This window comes from Bos taurus, chromosome 2 (assembly GCF_002263795.3).
Source record: "Bos taurus isolate L1 Dominette 01449 registration number 42190680 breed Hereford chromosome 2, ARS-UCD2.0, whole genome shotgun sequence".
Taxonomy (NCBI): Eukaryota; Metazoa; Chordata; class Mammalia; order Artiodactyla; family Bovidae; genus Bos; species Bos taurus.
The window spans coordinates 6861301-6886018 of record NC_037329.1 but is presented as its reverse complement, the minus strand read 5'-3'; the positions used below and the strand labels follow the sequence as shown (position 1 = coordinate 6886018).

General features: G+C 39.6%; 1 long non-coding RNA gene across 1 annotated transcript; it reads right to left on the bottom strand.

The window, feature by feature from the left end:
- Window positions 1-365: 365 nt before the first annotated feature.
- On the bottom strand, window positions 366-24718 carry LOC100848294 (uncharacterized). Its single transcript, XR_233506.5, has 4 exons — window positions 24239-24718; window positions 1270-1310; window positions 752-1057; window positions 366-571 (listed from the first exon to the last, which is right to left on the bottom strand). It is a non-coding gene; the product is annotated as an uncharacterized lncRNA (long non-coding RNA).

Genomic DNA, 24718 nt, shown 5'->3' with positions numbered 1-24718 from the left:
AGTGAAAAGTGAAAGTGAAGTCGCTCAGTCGTGTCTGACTCTTAGCGACCCCATGGACTGCAGCCTACCAGGCTCCTCCCTCCATGGGATTTTCCAGGCAAGAGTACTGGAGTGGGGCGCCATTGCCTTCTCCACCGACTCTGTTTACATCATCTCAAAAACAAGAACACACTTGCACAAGACTAAAGCTTCCAGTTCGCACTTAGATTCCTAACCCTCTGCCAAGTGTGCCTCAAATTGCCTATAAGGTCACCAGCAATGAGGCATGCAAGGTGGATGGCTCTGTGAAAATCCACCATCACTAATGAAATCAAATAAGTTCTAGTGTCCAGTGCAATGTCAATAAGTCAATCACATCCTATCTGTAAGGAAAAGACAGAATTTATTGTGTGAACAGTGGTTCATTAATACAACTCCTTTTTTTTTTTTTTTCCAGAATATTAGCTTGTTTGCCTATAAGTGGACACATTCGCTGCACAAAGACGAATATTCTCAAGTTGAGTGGAAAGTAAACACTGTCGTAGAGTTTTCTCTCTTCAATGATCTTTGCTGCATGAGTGGAATATGGAGGCTGATGGAGAAACAGGGAGAATGATTATGCAATAAGTAGCAAATATTTCCCAGTAATTGATTTACATAAGATTAAGCACAATTAACCTGTTCCTCTGACTCACTGAAAGGTTTCTCAGTCCAAGAGGCAAGGTCTGCACCTGGTATTTGAGGGAAGTCAAAGACCTTTCTAATTACCTACCTGCGAGAATATCCATTAGCATGGATCATGTGTGTTAGTCATTCAGTCAGGCCCAACTCTTTGTGTTCCCATGGAGTGTAACCCATCAGGCTCCTCTGTCCGTGGAAGTCTCCAGGCAAGAAGACTGGAATGAATTGCCACTCCCTTCTCCAAGAGATCTTCCCAACCCAGGGATCAAACCCGGGTCCTCCCCCCACTCCGCCCATTGTAGGCAGATTCTTTACCACCTGAGCCACCAGGGAAGTCCAGCACAGATCATGTGAGTGGATTAATCCATCAGCAGTGGCCATCTAAGAGAAAATTTCCCTAGAAAATAAATCGACCTTGTTGAGACTGAGAAGGTGGATGGTGAATACTCTAAAAAGGGAAAGAGTATTAACATTAAAGGACAGTTTCCTTAGTTGAATTCAGGACACATTGTGTCAAACTAACAAATATGAATTTGTAGCAAGTATGAGTTCTCTGCTGGAAAAACGTAAAAGATACAAAAAGGGCTAAGATCTTTGAAGGCAGCTTACCTCCTCATAGAAGCTTCAGGCTTAAATTCCACAGGCTTATTCTGAAACAAAAAGAATTAAAACTTTTAAAATATTACTTCATACTTCTGAATATGTTTTGCCAGGGAAGACTTCAGGTTACTATCAAACAGAATCAATTCTATTCTTGCTATTTGGTATCACATATAAAGCCACACATTGTCATCTCTGGAGATGGGACACAAACTTTTCAATCCAACCATGTGATCTCACTCATTAAGAATCCATTTCTGGGCATCTCCAATGGAGCCAATCGTGACAAGAGATGTTAAATGACAACAACAAGAACAAAAACAATAACAAAGTCAAACTATATTTGACCCAGTTGAAGATATTTGCTTAAGGTTTGACCATTTTTCAACTAGGAGGAAAATTACAAAAACAATAAAACGTTTGTTTAAACATGTTCAACTTTTTGGTAATTTATCAGTAACAAAGGAATTTAGTTATTTTCAGCATTTGGTATACTGCTGCTGCTACTGCTAAGTCGCTGCAGTCGTGTCCAACTCTGTGCGACCCCAGAGACGGCAGCCCACCAGGCTCCCCCGTCCCTGGGATTCTCCAGGCAAGAACACTGGAGTGGGTTGCCATTTCCTTCTCCAATGCATGAAAGTGAAAAGTGAAAGTGAAGTCGCTCAGTCGTGTCTGACTCTTAGCGACCCCATGGACTGCAGCCTACCAGGCCCCTCCGTCCATGGATTTTCCAGGCAAGGGTACTGGAGTGGGGTGCCATTGCCTTCTCCGCATTTGGTATACAGATACCACAAAGAATATATAGGGGCTTTTAAAAACAATGACTCATTATAATGAAAATTCTCTTTATAGACTTTCCCATACAGACAACAGACTATATTTTTAGAGATCTCATTTAAAAGCATGATTTCTAAAAAATAAAAAAATAAAAAATAAATAAAAGCATGATTTTTCTAAACCATTGACTATAGGACAAGATGTTTTTGGACTAGAAGGAATTTACAGAAAACAGAGACAAATGGCTTTTCTAATATGATTCTGAATTAAAACCATCCCACTTACTTCTTTATAGTTTTTTCCCAACTGCTGCTATTCAGAAAAACTTTCTAAATTTTAGACTACTGATTTTTCTTAGTAATACAAAACTTAATCTTATGCTTAAATTAGAGAAGAACTTTCAGCAGAATATTAGTAGTTTAAAAGCACTTAAACTTTTATTTGAGGCAATGCCAGTGAAACTGTTTGCACTGTGCGCTTCACCAATATCTGGAGAGTCATCCTCAATGTGGAATTAACAGGTCACCTTTCGGTAATGCATTCCACTGTCATCGGGATATAAACAGGAAATCATTTTTTTCAGCTTACCAAATCAAATCCATATATTTTTTATAGCAAATTTTCCTGTGGTTATAAATGCTAGAGAGTCTATAAATACCATTTCTGTGTAAATGAATTAATCTTTATTTTGTGAATCTATTTTTAAGTCATCTATCTGAAATCACATTATGCATTTCAGAAATGCGTTACTGTTTCTTTTAGAGCATGGAAGTCAATGTTTCAAAGCCTGAAAAGAAACCATACAAAAAATACAAAGGTTTTTGCTTGATTCTTCTCTATTCATTCAGAAAGAATCTAAATGAGATTCTAAAATGTTCAAGGATTTTTTTAAGGAAGAAATATCTTGTTGTCAGTAAGTACACATCATTTAAAATTCCATCTTTTAAAATATGTTGAGTTGCACAATAGCACAGAATGTTTGGCAAGCAGTGTTGAAGCTCACAGGGCCTGATGTTCCCTCATCTGAGATATCTGGTAAGCAAAATCTCTTTGATATGCCTTCATCCAAGATTTGGTGTAATGTTTGTAAACTACAAAAGAATTGGCCACACAGAATTAGCTACCAGGCTTCCTCTATCCTAAGATGTACTTTTCCCCAGTTTAACTTTTCTAAAATCAAATGGTTCTATGTTAGGGTAATTATATTTAAAATAGTGTCATGTTCTTTTCCAGTGACCTGGGAGGATTTTTGTTTGTTCTTTTGTTCTGCCTTTTTCTTTTTTCTTTTTTTAATGAATCCCCTCTGCTTTCAGAGAGATTTGCTGTGGACTGGTACTCCTGGAGCCCTCAGGTCCATCACCTCCTGCCAGCTTTCCATGTGTGCTTTGCCATGGAAAAGGAAGGAAACGATTTTAAATCAGGGGTGAATCTTATTAATATGATGGATGTTGTCTGGACAAGTGTCTGTACTTTGCAAGTATATTGAGCATGCTCCTTTTAACATCCTTTTTTTTTCTTTCTGAAACCCCACAGAGAATGTGTTAATCATATTAACGTATTGGTTTTAGAACCATGACCTAAGTTTACATGTGACTTTTAAAGAAATATTTGTATAGCCAAGATTTAGATAATAACTGTCACCAGAAAGCTAGCTTTAAGGGGAAATCACTCTTGATAAAAATCTTAGTAAACCGCTTCTGCACAACAAAGGAAACTATTAGCAAGGTGAAAAGACAGCCTTCAGAATGGGAGAAAATAATAGCAAATGAAGCAACTGACAAAGAACTAATCTCAAAAATACACAAGCAACTCCTGCAGCTCAATTCCAGAAAAATAAATGACACAGTAAAAAATGGGCCAAAGAACTATACAGACATTTCTCCAAAGAAGACATACAGATGGCTAACAAACACATGAAAAGATGCTCAACATCACTCATTATCAGAGAAATGCAAATCAAAACCACTATGAGGCACCATTTCACACCAGTCAGAATGGCTGCGATCCAAAGTCTACAAACAATAAATGCTGGAGAGGGTGTGGAGAAGAGGGAACCCTCTTACACTGTTGGTGGGAATGCAAACTAGTACAGCCACTATGGAGAACAGTGTGGAGATTCCTTAAAAAACTGGAAATAGAACTGCCTTATGATCCAGCAATCCCACTGCTGGGCATACACACTGAGGAAACCAGAAGGGAAAGAGACACGTGTACCCCAATGTTCATTGCAGCACTGTTTATAATAGCCAGGACATGGAAGCAGCCTAGATGTCCATCAGCAGATGAATGGATAAGAAAGCACTAGTACATATACACAATGGAGTATTACTCAGCCATTAAAAAGAATACATTTGAATCCGTTCTAATGAGGTGGATGAAACTGAAACCTATTATACAGAGTGAAGTAAGCCAGAAAGAAAAACACCAATACAGTATACTAACACATATATATGGAATTTAGAAAGATGGTAATGATAACCCTGTAAGCGAGACAGCAAAAGAGACACAGATGTATAGAACAGTCTTTTGGACTCTGTGGGAGAGGGAGAGGGTGGGATGATTTGGGAGAATGGCATTGAAACATGTATAATATCATATATGAAATGAATCGCCAGTCCAGGTTCGATGCAGGATACAGGATGCTCGGGGCTGGTGCACTGGGATGACCCAGAGGGATGGTATGGGGAGGGAGGTGGGAGGGGGGTTCAGGATGGGGAACACGTGTACGCCCGTGGTGGATTCATGTTGCTGTATGGCAAAACCAATACAATATTGTAAAGTAATTAACCTCCAACTAAAATAAATAAATTTATATTAAAAAATAAAGATGTCACATTAAAAAAGAAATCTTAGTAAACCAAAATCAAAGAGATTAATTTTCTGCACTGCAATTCTTTTTTTTTTTTCCATATTTTTCATTTTTCAGTAGTAGCTAATAGGCTTCTGAAATGAACATCTAAAGTCTTTGTAAATCAAATATCTCTCTCAAGTATAAGAAAGACTGATACAGCTGGAAGTATTCTCCTGAATTAGGAATGTGTGTGTGTGTGTCTGTTGTGATATATTTTGTATATGCCATATATGTAACTGTGATGAAAGCTACATCATTCTTGTGGTTTTGTTAACCACAAACGTTCAAATTCAGACTTGACCAAGTGAAGAGAAGCCAAGAGCAATTACTAGTGTTGGGAAAAGACAGAACTTGGCATTGCAAAATCTGGGATGAAGTCCCTGCTCAGTCCCTTGGGCTAGTCCCTTAAAACCTCTAAACCTCAGTTTTCGACATCTGACATTAAGAATGCATAATATGCCACTTCTTAGGATGGCTGAGCATTCAAATGCCATAATGGAAATATATATATTTTACAAATAATAAAATGCTCTACAAATGTCATTTTAAAACATTTGAAAAATAAAATCTGAGACAACTTCCTAGCTGAGCAGGGCCTCTGGGAATTATTTAAATAATCAGAAAAGAAGATCATTAGAAGCTGAACTTGGCACAATTGAGCATGAGATAGTCACAATTCATGCTGACTTACCAGGCCAGTGTATTAATCCCAGGATCCTCATGCCCTTGGCTGTGCAAGGAAGCCTCAGTCTGTGGACCTGGGAGCCATGGGGAAAATTTTCACGTTCCTGAATGACCAGGATGAGTTGGTTTCTTCATTCATACTCTGTACTAGGCTCTGGAGATACAGAGAGGGCTAAGAGCCAAGGCATATGTTCTTCTAGAACTTAAAGTCCAATAAGAGAGACACAACTCAATCAACTAATTACCTAAATACATTAAAATAGTGAATAGCCTTTAAGAGTTCAGGTGGCTCTGAAGCATATGAAATGCAGACTTATTTTGGTCTTGTCAGAAAGCTTTCCTTGGGAAGTAACATTTGGACTAATACATGACAGCAACAATGAGATGAAGTTGGGGGCAGAATGGAGAGGATCGTAGCAGAGAGAAATGTTTTAGCAAAGACTTTGAGACAGAAACAGCTGAAAGGAGGCTGTGTTGAAGGAGCCTGGAACTGGAGACAGTCAAAGAAATAAGCAGGAACCAGCCTGGAGAAGGTAATGGCACCCCACTCCAGTACTCTTGCCTGGAAAATCCCATGGACGGAGGAGCCTTGTAGGCTGCAGTCCATGGAGTCTCAAAGAGTCTGACACGACTGAGCGACTTCACTTTGACTTTTCACTTTCATGCATTGGAGAAGGAAATGGCAACCCACTTCAGTGTTCTTGCCTGGAGAATCCCAGGGACGGCGGAGCCTGGTGGGCTGCCCTCTATGGGGTCGCACAGAGTCGGACACGACTGAAGTGACTTAGCAGCAGCAGTCTGTATCTGAGAGCAGAGACATGACAATATTACTTTCTTGAGATAACACTGTGGAGTGAATTGGTGAGCTGAGAGGCAAAAGTGAAAAACAGTAAGTTTGATTAACATGGCAAGTTTGATTCAATGGAGAGGATTTGCTAGTTTCAAAAGAGGTCTGGGTACCATCCCATATCTGTGGATGTAGATTAAGAGAAAGGGTTGAGGAATAAGCTTTGGGCGGCTCTAACTTTTAAAGTCTCAATAGAAGAGGAGAAGTCTAAAAACAAGAGATAGAAAGATAAGAGGGGCATTAAGAGTCAGAAGGGGGAAAGTTGCTGCTGAGTGGTCTAGTAAGGTGAAGACTGAAAAAATGCTCATTGGTTTAGTGACATGGAGGGCATTAAGTCAGAGAGAACTATATTGGAGGCAAGATGGGAACAAATGTCTGCCAAAGAGTGAGAGGAAATAAAGAAATGGAACTAAGTTGTTTAAGACATTTGGTTATGAAAACTACAAGTAAAAGAGTGTGGTAGCTGAGGAGGGAGATAGAGAAATATAGGGGGACTTTTTGTCCATCCCCCAAATCAGCTGGTCACTCACTCTATTGGTCTAGAATTTCTTTCTCCCTTAAATTTGGGATGGTGTTGGTCCTTAGAGAGTATTTGAAGAGGAGGGTGGATAGTCTGATAAATATAGTCTCCAAAATAAATAAATAAATGGATCATTCATTTCCTCACTACCCACTATCAACAAGTCCCACACCAGCATTTATGATTTCTAAAAGAAACTTTCAATGATATGTTACTGGAAGAAGGAAGAAAGAAAGATGTAATATTTCTCAATATAAGTGTGGGCTTTCCTCTCATTCAGACTTCTTTTCCCAGACAATTATTTAAAGCCATGTCCTGTTCCTTCCTAACACCTCTTGTGAGTCCATTTAATCCATCTCTGTCTTCACTGGCTTGGAAACATCTCCTCTATGTTGGGCCCTAGACAGGTATGGCCCCAGGGCTCAGGGGAGATGTCACTATCTTCTCTACCCTGGTCATCACTCCTCACCCCTCATCCTCTAACAGCAGAGAGACTTCTACTGAGCACCCAGCCACTGGTGTTATGCTGGGCTGTGCTGAGGTTGCTCAAGATGAGATTCCAGTGCCTCTTGCCACCGGCAGTTCTCCTCTGCCATTCACTGATAGTAAACCACACACCGCAGGTTGGCAATCGGCACTTGTCTTGCAAGCCTGCTGAGTCTGGCCCCCAAACACAGGTTCAACATCTTCTAGATCCTGCTGCCTCTTTTTGGAAGCTTTCTTCTAGCTAAACCTAGATGTCAATGGGCAGTGTAGTATATTCTACAACCAAAATGTATTTTTGTCAAAAAGTAAATTTATTTTCCATTACTGATCTAATTTAGTAAACATTTAACTGAAATAATTAAAATCGCTGTGTATGTGTCTGACTGTTGGTGACCCCATGGACTGTAGCCCTCCAGGCTCCTCTGAACATTGAATGCTTCAGACAAGAATACTGGAATGGGTAGCCATTTCTTTCCCCAGTGGATCTTCCTGACCCAGGGATCAAATCTTGGTCTCCTGCATTGTAGGCATATTCTTCACCATCTAAGTCACCAGGGAAACCCAGTTAGAATCCCTAAGGATCACCAATAATTGATAAAATTAAAAAAAATTTTTTTTGAGAATGTTCTGGAAGCTATTTCTCTTTTGCTGTGTACTCAGGGGACTCTTGAGTACAAATAAAAGGATTATGTCTGTAGGACATATGTTGCCATCTGTTTGAAATGAATCAATGACCAATAACTCATATATGGTATCAATGTATTTTCCAATTTAAAAACAACAAGTTAGAAAGCTGTACACTTTAAAATACAAAGCAGGACAGAAGATGTGAACAGATGTTTCACTGATGAGGCTATATGGATGTATCAGTTCAGTTCAGTCGCTCAGTCGTGTCCAACTCTTCGCTACCCCATGTATACAGGAACATTAAAGGATATTGAACATCATTAGCTACCAGATAAATGCAGGTTAAAATGATCATGAAATAGCACTACACCTATCAGAACCGCTAAAATAAAATTAGTAACAACCAAATGCTAGTGAGGATGTGCGGGGAGTAGATCACACATACATTGCTGGCAGGGAGTGAAAAGGTATAGCTTCCCTGGAAAACAGCTGGCAGTTTCTTATGTAACTAAACAAACAATACTATTCAACCCAGCAAATACATTCTTGGGCATTTATCCTAGAGAAATTAAAACATATGCCCACACCAAATGCTGTACATAAATTGTCATTGCAGCTTTATTTGTAAGAGCCAAAAAGTTAAAACAGATGTCTTTCAACACAAACTGTTCCCTACCATGGGACACCACTAAACAATAAAAATAAGTTAACTATTGATATCTGCAAGGGGCTTCCCTGGTGGCTCAAACAGGAAAGAGTGCCTGCTATGCAGGAGACCCAGGTTGGATCCTGGGTTGGGAAGATCCCTTGGAGAAAGGAATGGCAACCCGCTCCAGTATTCTTGCCTGGAGAATTCCATGGACAGAGGAGTCTGGCCAGCTACAGTCCAGGGGGTTGCAAAGAGTTAGACACGACTGAGTAACTAACACTTTTACTTTCACTGATATTTGCAACAACTTAGAGGGACCTTCAGAGAATCATGTTGAGTGAAAAACATCAATCCTAAAGGTTACATCATATATGATTCCATTTACATAATATTTTTTAAATGACAAGATTTTGGAAATGCAGAATGGATTAGTGGTTGCCAGGGGTGAGGTATAGGGTGAAAGGTATGCAGGGGAGAAGAGGGGATATGGTTATTAAAGGGCAATGGGAAAGGTACTTGTCCAGTATCATGACTGGTGACAGACACAGGAAAACCTACATGTGATAAAATCGTATACAACTAAACACACATGCACACACACAAGTGAGTACAAGTAAAACTGGGGACATCTCAATAAAATCAGTGGATTTTATCCTGATCCTGGTTGTGATGATACACTAGAGTGTGCAAAATGTTATCACAAAGAGAAACTGGGAAGTGTGTAAACAGGATCTCTCTATATTACCTCTTACAACTGCATGTGAATCTATACCTATTAATATCTCAATTAATTTTAAATACAAAAGTCTTTATTGTTTAGTCGCTAAGTTGTGTCTGACTCTTTAGGATCCTGTGGACTGCAGTCTGCCAGGCTCTTCTGTCCATGAGATTTCTCAGGCAAGAATACTGGAGTGGGTTACCATTTCATTCTCCAGGGAATCTTCCTGATCCAGGGATTGAACTCTCATCTCTTGTGTCTTCTACATTGGCAGATGGATTCTTTACTTCTGAGACAGCAGGGAAGTCCAAAAAAGTCTTTACCACAGTTTTTTCTTTGTGAGGTACTCCTCTAAGCAAAATGGTGATGAGCAGTGACTATTAGTGAGCACACACTTTGCCACATGAAGGTTAAGACAGCTGTGTCAATAGGATGGCTGGAAAATGATAGTTCAAGTAGGTTTTATTCCGATAGCCAATGAGTACTTTATATTCTTTTCAAATAACATCAGGAGCCAATTTACTGTGCAAAAACCACTACTATTAATTTTTCCCAAAGCTTTTTTTTTTTTTTTCATAATCCATTTCTATGAAAATGTAAGTAGGAACCTCCATCTGGGTGGGAGTTTGCAAAAGCTCTGTAATTAGCCTAAAAAATTTTGACCTTGCTTCCTAGCCGTGCAGTGACTATACGAGGAACTCCTATCCATTTATAACTCAGAATCTTGCAATTTTGGAGTAGGTTTGGTTTTGAACCCTCTTCTCTGCTCTTTTTCTCACAAGCTCATCTGAATCCTGAGGGGGTAACTCTTTACCATAGCTTCTCAACAGCTTATCACTGCAGCAATCAGATCACATTTTAAAAAATGCATTTTTAACTTCCTCTATGGGGTCGCACAGAGTTGGACACGACTGAAGCGACTTAGCAGCAACAGCAGCAGCAACACAGATATGGTGTTCCCCAGGTGGCAGTAGTAGCAAAGAATCCGCCTGCCAGTGCAGGAGACACAAGAGACACGGGTTCCTCCCTGGGTTGGGAGGATCCCCTGAAGTAGGGAATGGTAACCCACCACGGTATTCTTGCCTGGAAAATTACTCAGACAGAGAGGAGCCTGGTGGACTACAGACCGTGGGGTTGCAAAGAGTCGGACACAACCCATCAACTGAGCACAACACAGACATGCTTTCCCAGCATAGCTTAACATTTTCCTTTCTATTTTAGAAAGGTTTATTATAAGAAATAACCATCTGAAGACTGTTTCTGCATCTCCTCAAACTATGAATTGAGTGCACTGTCTACCATATTATTAAATGTCTCCTATGTAATAATTTCTGTGACAAATTTTTCTCAGAGTATTGGAGAAAATGAAATGTCCCTTTGAATACAAAAGTATAATTATATTAGATCACAAGAAATATAGAATCTAACATGATTTATTTCTGTCCTACCTAGAAACTCAGATCTAAGCTTTGTTTTCATTTATTACTTTTACCTAACTAGAGATATTTTTCTCTTCCTCATACCTGTTTACTTTCAATATAATTTGTCTTAAAGGTTGTACTTACTAAAATTTTATCAAAGATCTTAGCCAACTGAAGTTCATTTAATTCTTGCAATTAATAACATCACTATAATACTACTTAAGCATTATGTATTTTAATTCTTTTTCCAAAAAGATAAACAATGTACTCTATGGAAATAAAACCAGCAAAAGGACACATGCAGGATTACTTAATATATTTGTGTTTCTATTCATTTTAAAACTTAAGACTCAGGGATATTTAGTTCCCTATTTTAACAAACTCATAAGTTGTCTTCATTTAAGAAAAACAGGTTTCCTGTATCTAAAGTCAAATCACTAAGTATAACTCATATGGTAGGCATTAAAAAGAAAAAAAGCATACTCTGCCAGAAATTCCTTCAAATTGTTTTTGGTCCTAAATAGAAGGAATGACTTTTATGTAAATGTATTTTCTGCTTGGGTGTAAGCAAAGGCCTAGGTAACCATCTTTTCTCTTACCCTCTGCCGGAAGCCCAGGATACACTATCACCATGTACCTAATTTTCCTGATTTATGCACTCTTTCTTAGTTACATACTACAGACTAGCTCTCTGGATGCCTCTGACCCACATGGGTTAAATAATAACTACCTTGCATAGTGTTGCATAGGCCTGTCTTACTCTGCCTTCAACCCCATTATGGGCCTACAGCTCTTTCGGGGTTACACTCAGAGCCTCTTAAATGAATGCTCATTCCTCTGCCCGGTCCAAGCTGGTCCAAGCTGGCGGTCTCTTTGTTCCAATTTATTTCCATCTCTACCCCTCTCTTCTCTATCAAAAGTGACTTCCACTGGAATTTCAGAGAAAGCTGGAGAGAGACCACCAAGCCATGTGGCCTCCCAGCCTGGCCCTTCCAGGGGCCATATCCCCCTGGGGCTCTCAGCTGTAGCTTTCCTTGGTTTCTCTGTCAGTTCCCAATGTCAGCAGTTCCAGATGTGTGATCACAGGCACTTCTCTGGTTTACTACAAATTTTCTTGATGATTGCTCTTGCAGGTGATCAGTGAAGACCATCCTATTAGCAGTGTTCTCACTTTTGTACATGTCTACCATGACCCTGTGTCTTAACTGAGACTGACTGATTTCTGCAGATACAATCAATGCCCGATAAAGGAGAAGCCAAGCATTGTTATTCTGCTCATTGCAAAAAGTCCAGGCCTGGACCCCAGCTCCAATACTCTGGCCACTGATGCGAAAAGCCGACTCATTAGAAAAGATCCTGATGCTGGGAAAGATTGAGGGCAGGAGGAGAAGAGGGCAGCAGAGGATGAGAAGGTTGGATGGCACCACCGACTCAGTGACATGCCATTGTTGTTGTTCAGTCACCAAGTCGTGTCCAACTCTTTGTGACCCCATGGGCTAGAACCAGCATGCCAGGCTTCCCTGTCCTTCACCATCTCCAGGAATTTGCTCAGACTCATGTCCATTGAGTTGGTGATGCCGCCCAACCATCTAATGAGTTTGAGCAAACTCCAGGTGATGGTGAAGGACAGGGAAGCCTGTTGTGTAGCAGCCCATGGGGTCACAAAGAGTCAGACACGGCTTAGTGACTGAACAAGACGCCTTCACTACTGTACTTTAAACTTCTCTTCATCTTGTTCCTGGACTCTTAGATTCCTTCTTGATTTTTGGATCCTGACTTTTTTTTTTTTTTTTTTTTTTGACCCATAGCACTCTTTCTTAGGTACATACTACAGACTAGCTCTCTGGATGCCTCTGACCCACATGGGTTAAATAATAACTACCTTGCATAGTGCTGCATAGGCCTGTCTTACTCTGCCTTCAACCCCATTATGGGGCCTACAGCTCTTTCAGGGGTTACACTCAGAGCCTCTTAAATGAATGCTCATTCCTCTGCCTCTAGAGAGGTGCCCCTAGTTAGGGAGAGAGGAGAATACTCAGAGCTGCTTCACAGACTTTCTCCTGCTCTTTTTGGAACTAGAGACTAAGCCTACTCTTATTGCAAATAAGCCCTCGAATATTTGTGAATGTCCACCCAGGGGCTGCTGTGTGGAGTCCATCACTTTTCTATATCCAATTCAGTATGAAGACAACTTGAACAAACACCTAAATTCCATTTCATTTTTTTTTACTCACCCAAGACACTAATCCAAATCAGATCATAAGAACATCCTTGGCTATTTCATAGTTCCCCAAGCTGGATCAATTTACTGAATTCTAATGTTCAAAGTGGTCACTGCTTATACTGATAATTCTAATTTATACTATAATTTTAACTATTAACTAGCTAGTTTTAACTATCAACTACTTTTAACTATAGCACTGAGATGGTTCCAATCATAGTGCTCTCCTTTCAATTCGTCAAATACACCAAATGCATGGTAACAGTGCTTATCTGGCCTTACATAATCTAGCTTCTGCCAACTTCTCCATCCTCATCTTTTACCACTTCCTTTCTCGCTTCAGTCATGCTGAACTTGTTTCGGTTCCTCGAATGCTCTTACTGGGACTCGCACTTATTTGTGCTTTTGTCTGACACTCTTTAGCCCCCAGCTTTTGTTCCTCCTTATAACAGTACGTCCTCAGCCCAAGTTTGGATCGTACGGTCTGTCTGTGTACATGCGTGGTGGGGAGCTATACATGATATAATGGGAATTAAAATTACATGTGTTTCGCTTTTCCAAAGTGTTTCCTGGTTATGTCTGTTTACTTGATGGTCTCCACCATTAGACTACAAGCTTTGTGAGGTCAGAGGCCGTGTCAACATAGTAAATGGCCAATTCATATTGGTTCAATGAATGAGCCATCGAACTGTAAGTTTCCAATAAATCTCTTCCAATGCAGTGCACTTAGATTGTTGTATTAGTTATATTCACACTCTTGAGAACAGGGGAAGCCTATGCTGCTGATGTTGCCTCGGCCCCTATGCCTATATCTCACAGTCTCACAGCCGAGCTTTACCTGTTTTGACAGTGAGAAGTAAGATGTGGCTGCCTTGGTAGATTAATTTCCTAAAATGAGGGGGGGAAAAAAAGCTCAGACAGCAAATACAACATCATGTTCACAGACTAAGCATTCAGGCTTCAAAGAAAGGTAATTGAAAATCCATCTCATCCTTTATTCTTGAAAATATTGACTATGACTGTGTGTAGTCCGAAGTACAGAAACTTCAAATTCGGCAGAGAATGTTATCTGGAAGGTAAAGTCTGAGCAAATACTGGATCATTACCTCAGTACTCCCTATCAGTCACTTCTGCTGCGATTCTACCATAAGCTTCAAATCGAGTGAATTTTCAAAAACAGCCTAATTTTCCTTCTTCAGACAACTTTAAAAGCAGGATCATTGAGAGTCAGTGGAAGTGGTACTAATAAATAGATCTGAATTGTTTTTCCCCTGACCACGGCCATCCCCATTTTTGTTAAATCACCAACCATGTTATGCTCTGCTTTTTTTGCTCTCATTGAAACCTGTTTATGTGTCTTACCAAAATAGAAACACTGTAGTCAGTTCCTTTGAGAAGGAAGTAAACACTGGCTCTTCCCTCATAAGACAAGGTTCAGTTCAACAGTAAGTCCTGACCAGAATACAAGGAGTGCTGACTCATTTTTAAGTCAGATTTCTATATAAGAATAAGTTTCAACTATTCCAGAAGGTTCAATACCTGAAGAGTAAAATACTAATTTTTCCCCATTTTTTTTTCTTGAATTTATTGCACCTAATTAATAAGATTCATTTAATCAAACATTTGAAGATACTATTTTATTCTTAAACCTTTTAAGAATGAAAGAAATAATAACCATTTCAGCCTCTAATATCTAAAATCCAGATTATCTTTCTAATGGTTTTATCATTAATCAAGACAACTCCCCAAGCAAATACTTTAATCCTATTCAATGTCTTCAACTATTCGAAGACTGACTTGAGACCTGAGATCAAACCAGGTCTGAAAACTCTCCAGGCTTCTGAGATCCTGGGACATGCCTAGATCAAGACTCAGTACAGTGCAATTAGGTGTGGGGTGGGAATGGTTTGGTAGAGAGGTCAGTCCTGTGGAACAAGATACAGAAAAGAGAAGTGTTGCTGGTAAGGAGGAAGAAAATATGGCAGATTCTAGTCTTGAGTTGAGCCACAGATTTTTTTAAGTTGAGATAAGATTGGCTTATGCCATTATGTAAGTTTCACGTGTATAACATTATATTTCTACTTCTGTAAGCAGTGTGCTCACCATGCAAAAAACTAGCTTATATCCAACACCCAGCAGTTGACCCCCTTTACTCCTTTTGCCCTCTTCCCTGTCCCTTCTTCTCTAGTAATCGTTACTCTGTTCTCATTATCTACATGTTTATCTGGTTTGGTTTATTCATTTATTTTGTTGTTTGTTTGTTATATTCCACATATAAGTTAAATCATATGATATTTGTCTTTCTCTTACTTGTTTCATTTATCATGAAACTTTGAACTTCATCCATGTTGTTGAAAATGGCAAGATTTCTCTCTTTTTATGGCCAGTGTTATTCCATTGTATACATATTCCACTATTCTCTATCCTGGGCTTTCCTGGTGGCTCAGTGGTGAAGAATCTACCTGTCAATGCAGGAGATGAGGGTTCCACCCTTGGGTGGGGAAGATCCCCTGAAGAAGGAAATGGAAACTCTCTCCAGTATTCTTGCCTGGGGAATCCCATGGACAGAAGAGCCTGGCAGGCTACAGTCCCTGGGGTCGCAAAAGAGTTGGACATGACTCAGTGACTACACAACAATTCTTTGTTCTATCATCCATTGGTGGGCACTTAGGTTTTTTCCATATCTGAGTTATAATAAAGAATGCTGGGATGAACATAGGGGTGTATGTATTTTTTCAAATGACCATTTTTACATCCTTTGGATAAATATCCAGAAGTGGAATAGTCAGACCATATGGTAGTACTGTTCTTAATTTTTTGAGGAGTCTCTATATTGTTTCCACAGAAGCCGAAGGCTCTCTTGAGATACTGACCCAGAGAGAGATGTCTGGGATAGCTAACTCATCAGCCTTCCTGAGTTGTTACTGCCATTTGGCCAAGGAAGGCAAGCTCTAGTCATGGGTTGTTCTGCTTACTGTTTTGAGTGAAATGATCTCCATTCTTACCTGTTGCACATGTCTATCACATGTTCTGTCTCATTATGTAGTTATATTTTTAAGTTTCTTGAGGCAGCATCTGTGTATTGTAATATTCTATACCATCATACATCCATGCCTGGCACAGTGAAGTGAAACCACTCAGTTGTGTCCGACTCTTTGCGACCCCATGGACTATAACCTACCAGGCCTCTTCGACCATGGGATTCTCCAGGCAAGAATACTGGAGTGGGTTGCCATTTCCTTCTCCAGGGGATCTTCCCGACCCAGGGATCGAACCCAGGTCTCCTGCATTGCAGGCAGACACTTTACCATCTGAACCACCAGGGAAGCCTGTCACAGAGCAATATACAAAAGAGATTTGTTAAATCAATGAATAAATTAATTTTTATAATGCTTGAGGTTCAGTGTAACAAAACACTGAGAAAATCATATCTTCAACATAGTTCAGTCTGCACTATTTATATGATGAAAAATACATAATTTGTTACCTATTAATACTTCTAAATGCATAAATTTAAAGAAAACACTAATTCACCAGCACAAGATGCAAGGCAATGTCTTCTTATTTGGAATATGCTGGTATTTAAATGGATCAATAAGCTCTGAGAGCTGGTGATGGACAGGAAGCCTGGCATGCTGTAGTCCATAGGTTGCAAAGAGTTGGATATGACTGAGCGACTGATCTGAAATGGAACAATACTCAGCATTTTGAGTTGCTTAGTTTGAGACTAGTTCTGTTTCCTCATTTTTGCTAATCATCATGTTTGTCACCGGCAGTCATACTCTCTATTTATTCCACAATATTAGTTCATCTGTAAGCAGATGTGGTGTTTCCCCTCTTTGACATCTTCTATTCCAACTTCCTCCACAACACATCTGTGCCAAGCAGAGATGCCTGGGTGTGCACATTATTATAAGACACAGATGCTTATCTCAAGAAGCTTACAAAGATAGCTACATAAGTAGGTAATACATAAATTGTTTCTCACCTTCAACTCTTTCAACAAAGCATAAGTAATAAAAGATAATATTCATTGACCTTTGTTATCCCAGAACATGACAATAAATGTTGTATTATTTAATCTTATAGCAACATTTTATAGCTGGGAAAAAAACAGAAGTTCAGGAACTTGTATAAATTGTCTGTAGTCATATAGAGGTCAATGCTACTGTCACTAATGCCTAAATGGAGCTCAAAATAAGAAGTAATGTAGGAGAAATAATGTGATATTGGCAGTTGATGGCACGGTGGTAATTATTGATAGGGTGGGAATGCATGAAACGACTATCTCAGGGGGAGAACATGAAAGTGAATAAGCAATTCCAAATTAATCCTGGGTGAATAAACAGAAAGAATGAGAGAAATTGAGAAGGAGCCATAGAACAGGTAAGAAGAGAACTAAGAAAAGGTAACACTGTAGAAATCAAGAAAAAATGATCAATAGTGTAACTGCTACAAAGAAGTCAAGGAAGGTAAGGCCTGGAAACAGGTTCTGGACTTGTCAGTAATAAAGTTATTAGCAATCCTAACCAGCATATTTTCTCAGGGGTTGTGGTGATAGAAGTCAATTTGCAAAGAGAGATCAGGAAGTCAAAGAGAGAAAATAGAGCCAAATCTTATACACATTTTGGTGTCAAAAGGAAGAAGATAAAGCAGAACAGTTGGCCCTCCATATTTGGGAGTTCCTCATGTGTGGCACCCCACTCCAGTATTCTTGCCTGGAAAATCCCACGGACGGAGGAGCCTGGTGGGCTGCAGTCCATGGGGTCGCTAAGAGTCGGACACGACTGAGTGACTTCCCTTTCACTTTTCACTTCATGCATTGGAGATGGAAATGGCAACCCACTGCAGTGTTCTTGCCTGGAGAATCCCAGGGACGGCGGAGCCTGGTGGGCTTCCATCTATGGGGCCGCACAGAGTCGGACACGACTGAAGCGACTTAGCAGCAGCATGTGTGGATTCTATCAAGCTTGGATAGAAAATTCTGGGAAAGAATTCCAGAAAGTTACAGAAAGCAAAACTGAATTTGCTGCACACAGCAACTATTTACACAGCATTTACATTGCATTAGGTATTGTAAGTATTCAAGAGATGATTTAAAGCACACAGGAGTATGTGTGTTAGGTTATATGTTAGTTAAGGGACTTGAGCATCTGTGGATTTGTGCATCTTCGGAGGATCTTGGAACCAATCCCCCACAGATACCAAGGGATGACTCTAGTTGGAGGCAGAAACAAGGGGCGATTCTGTAAAGTCCTTAATGGCTCTAAAAGAGCCAACAATAACCGACTGAACAAAGTCATAAAAGGGAGAGAAAGGATTCCCTTAGGGAGACAGAAAGAGCAGAGGGAGTGGTGGGTGAAGTTATTCATGCTGGAAGGATAGGAAAGGGAAATAAATGGGCTTTATTGTATCTGTGACTTAAGAGATAAAGTCATATACCTTGAATGAGAAGATGAGTAGGATAAAGAGTTTCAGAAGGTTTGAAAATAATTGGGACCATCCCAATGAAGAAAAAGAAATGAAACTTTTAAAAAAAGAAAGAAAAGAAAGAATATCTGGAAGCACTAAAGCGCTCAGAGGGAGGGTGGACTCACCATAAATTCCTTAATTTTCCCAACAGGACCCAGGTCAGCAAGCTTCCTGCCCACCATGGCTCTTAAAATCAACCCCTCTTTCTAGTAAAATGACATTGAAGATGGGAAACCAGACTAGCCAGATTTGAGGTGGGGAGAGGTTGTACTCTCTAAAATAAACTACACTCAAGAGAGAGCAAGGGTTTCAAAACCAAACTGTGAGACAAAATAAGAGCTTCTTTGTATCTTTACCCTCTCCACCCTCCAGTTACTTTTCCTTCTCCGGGAGAATACTTCACTTTCCTTTCCTTTCCTTCCCCCTCACCTATTTTCTCAAACTCGACCCACGTTGTGCCATCTACTGAATTCAGAACTGGAAAATGCACATGTGTTATTTTTAGTCCAAGCATCACATGGTTGGAGAATATTTCATTTTTATTTCACATTGTCTCAGGTCAATGTACCAGGTTCTTAAGGCTGTCACAAGTCTCAGAGATCACTCCTGAGAACTGCAAAACAAAGAATCCTGTGACACAAATGCTGACAACGTGGAAAGACCTTGTGATTTGCTGAGTCACTGATCAGAACTTGCAATTTTGAATACTTTCTTTTGGAATTAAAATTCGGTATCCTAACACGCCCATCTCTCTCTATATACGGATTAAAAATCATTTAAAATTGACTTGCATTTGTAAATGAAATGGTAAATAATGTTTTTGAGTACCTCTCCCCCACCATACACATTCAACTTTTAAAATGTTCAGTTTCTCATTAATTCAATCTTTTCTTTTACTGAAAATTTGGTGTAGTTTAGAAGTGACCTAGTTGTAAACTTTTGTTTTGCACATCTTTCAAGAAGCAAGAAGAGTAGACACAATTTCAAAACTTATGTTTACTTGAATGGACAAATTGTGTTGAAGTTTGGATTGAATATATGCCAATGGAAACATTTCTGTGGTGAGATGAATCAGTGCCACATTGTCTAACTATGGATTTGCTGACCATTCTATATTCCTTAAAAACAACCTCTACTAGAATGCATGTTAACCTAGATCCAGGTCCTGTCTCTATTTGAAAGTACAGTTGACCCTTGAACAAGAATTTGAATTGTAAGTGTTCACTTATATGTGGATATTTTTCAACAGTAAATGCTACAGTAATACCACAGTAAATACTGCATAATTCATGGTTGGTAGTATCTGCAGATATCCAACCATTGCTATGCAGGAACCACTTATATAAAGGACCAAGTTATACTTGGGTTTTCAACTGTGCAGAGTGGAAAACCTGGGGGCTCTTGGTGCTTCCAACCGCAAGTTGTACAAGGGCCAAATGTAATAAAATTGCATTCCTATTTAAATGTTTTATTGATTTAAGTAGTATAATAATTCTAATCAGCCTTGATCATAATTACTTAGTGTATTAATATAACCTTATGTTTATCTTACTTCTACCATTTAAAGTATATATTGTTCTTATTCCTATGAAATTCCTGAAAACAAAAATATTTATTTCACCAGTGTCAGTCTAAAATGCTTCTTTAATATCAGATCAGAGGTAGTATTTCAAAAGGAGCAGTTCTCAAAAGCCTTGACAGTTCCTGCCACATAGCTGAGTTAAAATGAAGACTTACCATCAGGCAGCATTTTTAAAGCCTAGTATGAGATATTTTTTCTACTTAAAAGTAAGAAACAACATCTGCTTAAACAAAAAAAAAACTTTCCTATTTACATTTTGCATTAATTTTGACTGGGTATGTGTTATTTGTTGATATACATAATTGATTAAGATTATTACTCTAGGTTGATCTTATTTAAAATAATCTTTCTCTTCCATCTATTTCAGAGTAATTGGCTGGCACTGACCTCTCCAAATTTGTAATTTCTGAAATCTGCATTAATTCTGTTTATCTCTGATAAAATAGTCCAATGTTTAGAATTCTCTCAGTGCTACAGACTTATTTGTGCTGCAAATGTATATAGCTATCAGGGCACTACGCTGGGTGTGATAATCCTGAAAGGCACCCAGTCAGGGTCAAGAACCTGCATGAAGCAAGATGACTTTACAAGAAGAGGACACAGTACGCAGAGTGAGGGGAGCAGCAGCCACAAGTTGGTGAGATCAGTGTACAGGACTGTTTTATAGGGGAGGTGGTGGCGAGCTGGGTCCTAAAAGAAAAGGTCTTGAAGATCCTTCCCATGTGTGACAGGCCAGCCAGGGCAGGCAGAGGCCTGGGGATACAGTCCCCTGAGAGCTGTGGTGATGTCTTAGACGACCTGTATGGCTAGACTTTCAAGGACACAGGAAAAGGGGAGGGGCTCATTCTTCCCGACTTCACAGTGATCAGAAGATTGGACTTCAGTCCTAAATTCAAAGTACTTCAACACTGAAAAATATTTGTGATCCTTTGTTCCTTTGCTCTTGAATGTAAGACGTTGTATAAATGTTCTCTAAACAGGTCTTTCACTTTGGGAAAGGAAAGGTTCAAAGAGCAAAATTTTAAGCTACGGAGCCCTTCTCAGAAGGAATGTTCTATATATATACTAGAGGAAGCCAAGTCTCAGTGAGCTTGCGGGTTGAGAGAGGAGATGGGCGTCAGGACTCTGCATGCTTCCTTGTATGGCTCCAGACTGGAGTGACTGTTGCTGGTTGTCCCAGAAATGTTTTCTAGTCATGAAGGAAAGTCATGTGAGAGACTGTCTCCTTCCTGATTGTTTTACTTTTAACTCAACAGAACAGCTAGAAAGCAGATTTCCCAGACACTTCAGAAGGAGATAAACAGCCTGAAGAAAATCTGACATCTGCAAATCAGCATAGACTAGCTCTTAAATATTTCACATGAGTAATATATTAAAAAAGCAGCCAAGCAGGACATGGCAGATGGAAGACTGGGTGGAAAGCTGAAGCCTGGGCTGGAGATAAGTACCTAATAAAAACCATTCTTTCCAAAGAATGCCAAGAACTCAGATTTGAAGATTGGCCTTGTCAACACTTAAAGTCTCTGATTCCTCTCAAGAAAAGATGTGATAAATAATTAACAGTGAATTATAATGAGCATATCCTTGAAAGCATTTGTTCCACACAGAGAAGTCATGCAGGGTAATTCTTCAGTCACTTCAAACTCATCACTGGCTTCTCTGGTAACAGCTGACTAGTACTGGTAACGTCTTTTGACATCAAGAGCCAAGAAAAACCTCTCGAGATCATTTGCGTGTCTTTAAGTTGATGATTGATGTCACTCTTAGTATTTTCAACTCTTTGAGAAACTGTTCAACCTAAAAAACATGATCGCCTTGATACTTGCTTTCTCTCATTACATTTCTTCAATTGCTAATTCAACGTTGGTAAATGGATTTCTTGCTAGGCTAATAAATGAGCTGCTGAGAAAAAAATTATAATGAGCATGTTCGTGGTTATCTATAATGAAAAGCACTTACAAGCAGTTCTTTTACGCCTCTTAAATGTTCAGGTGTGGTACTAATTTACGTTATAAAGAAAATGACTGACTTAGCAAATGCGCAAATTGGTCTAGCCAGTTACCACAAACCTCAAGTAGTAGAGGCCAAAGCAATGGCCTGTCCTGATGCATGCTTTCTCACATGCATCATTTGAAGCTAGATTGCAGCTTTTGAAGCTAGATTTAAAAGCAAAAACCCATTACCTTTCATATGAAGCTCCATCAGTTACTAATTAAAGATTATGCATTCTTACACATTAAATACACATACGCAAGGCCTCATTTTAAGACAAAAATAAAACTTTATAAATAGACTGCAAAGCATGACCAACCTCCCTAGCCAATTGGCTGGGTTGCTCCCTGTTGTGAGAACATCCCAGGAGAGGAGTCTGTCATCTATTAGGGGGCGTCCAAGGATCTGAGTGCTTGGAAGGCAGAGTTCTTCTCTGGCTCTGGGAATCCTAGCGCTGACTGGGGGCCAAATCAGGAATTACTGTGAAGCCCTTAGGTTACTTGAGACAGTAACCTCAAAAGATACAGTAATCTCAAAAAAGATACACAAAAAAAATCTCTCTCAGGTGTTTCATATTAAAAGTTTTGGGTGGAGTTCTACAGACAGCAGATTCAAAACATAGGTGAGGCTCTAACAAAGCTTGGTGATAAGGCAGATCAGTATACCTTGCTGATGATTTAAAAACCTAATCTAGACCATTGCTTCAAAATTAAGAATTAAAACACTAATACAAACCTAAACTTTTAAAATTATTGTTGAACTCTGCTTCCTAAGAAAGATCTTTCAGAGGGACTTCCCTGGCAGTCCAGTGGCTAAGACTCTGTGCTCCCAAAGCAGGGGGCCCAGGTTCAATTCCTGGTCAGGGAACTAGATCCCACATACTACGACTAAAGTTCACACATGCCACGACGAGGGGGGAAGATCCCGCATGCCTCAACCAAGACCCAGAGCAGCAAAATAAAAAACCTCAAAACAAAGATCGGTCAGAATCCTTTGAATCTCTTAGTTTTTAAGGGCAGTATTTAATTTGTCTAATGTAAGTGTAATCACCATTTTATGGTTGGCAAACATAAAATCAGAGAGGTAAGGAATTTTCCTTACATCACACAGTGGATAAATGAGTTTGTAATAGAATTCAAGCATCTTCCACCAGTAGCTAGAAATGACAACAATCATATAGCCAATTTTTTATTATCAGGGTTTTTCATTCTTCACGTGACTTTTTGTGTTTGTTTGATTCTATAACCTATAATGTAGGTACTACTGACATTTTCATTCCACATGTGAAAAACCAAAGCTCAGAGAAGCTCCCTGACTGCTCCAGCATCACACATTGGCCAGCAAATATGCAGGCAGGAGGGACATTTACAGGCCCTGCTCTTAACCACTGTACAAAAGTGGTTTTATTTCTCTACCCACTTCTACCTCTTTCTCAACCTACTTCCCTACAAAAATTTGTGGGTTATTTGTCTATCAGATATCATAAAGGAACTCATCATAGAGTGAGTCCTCCCTCTAGACCCAAAGGCAAAACAAAACCACAAGGGTGACTTTTCATCTAACAATCTGTGACCCGGGATCTGCCAAGAAGAGGCACCCCCTTACAATTCCTGCACAGCCTCTGTGGTTGAGGGCCTTGACCCTGAGACTCCCTAATTCCACCAGCATTCACATTAGTTGTAAGCAAGCATTCTTTCCATGTACAACATTGTTTGTTTTGTAGAAATGCAAAAAGCACATTTCGACTACTCATCTGTTGCTTAAATCTCCTCTATGATACTCTGGCCAAGCAGTCTGGAAATTTGAAACCTCCCATGTTAGCACATTCCATCTTGGACAGCTTTAACTGAGAAATGTCTTTTCTCATATAGAAAAAAAAAAAATCTGCCTGTGACTTCTTTTTGTTTTTTGCAATTATAAGTATTAAGTCTGTTTATTTGTTTTTATTTTGAGAATTTAATGAACTATATAGACCCTATCCCTGGAAAAAAAAAAAAAAAAAGACTACAGCCATACACAAAAAGGCTGACAAGCAGCCCTCTGAAGGCATATAATGGTCTGTGAACCTCAAGGTTAGAAACCCTCTTCAATAACAGCCTTTCAAATGCTGTAAGTGAGAGAGCACTCTTACCCTCCGTGCTGTGAACCATGTCCAAGAAAGGGCTTGTGTTCTTCTCTTGCCACTGAATTACGTCGGCTTAGATTGTGGTCATTCATTTAGCCCATGGAGACCTTCCTGAATCCTGGCGCTGTGATCTAATCTATTCACTATGCCTTCTTCAAGTCAGCTCTAGTCTTGATCACCACAGCCCTGGCAAAGATCTTAGACAGGAAATAGCTGGAGATAAAACCCCAGTGACAGGATAATCACCCTGTGAGGTGGGAAGCGCCCCCTACATTTTTCTGCAAAGATCATATACTGGGACTTGAGTCTGTGAATACACAGGGAAGTGTGCACGTTTCAACAAACAGAATATAATCATATGCCATTAACTTTATCCCTCAAGAAACCTGCTTTTGTTTCATTTCTTCAGTGTTGGGTTAGTTCAGGACTTAGACTAACCAACTCAGAGGATATGAAAACACATGAGAACCACATGATTGAGGGTCT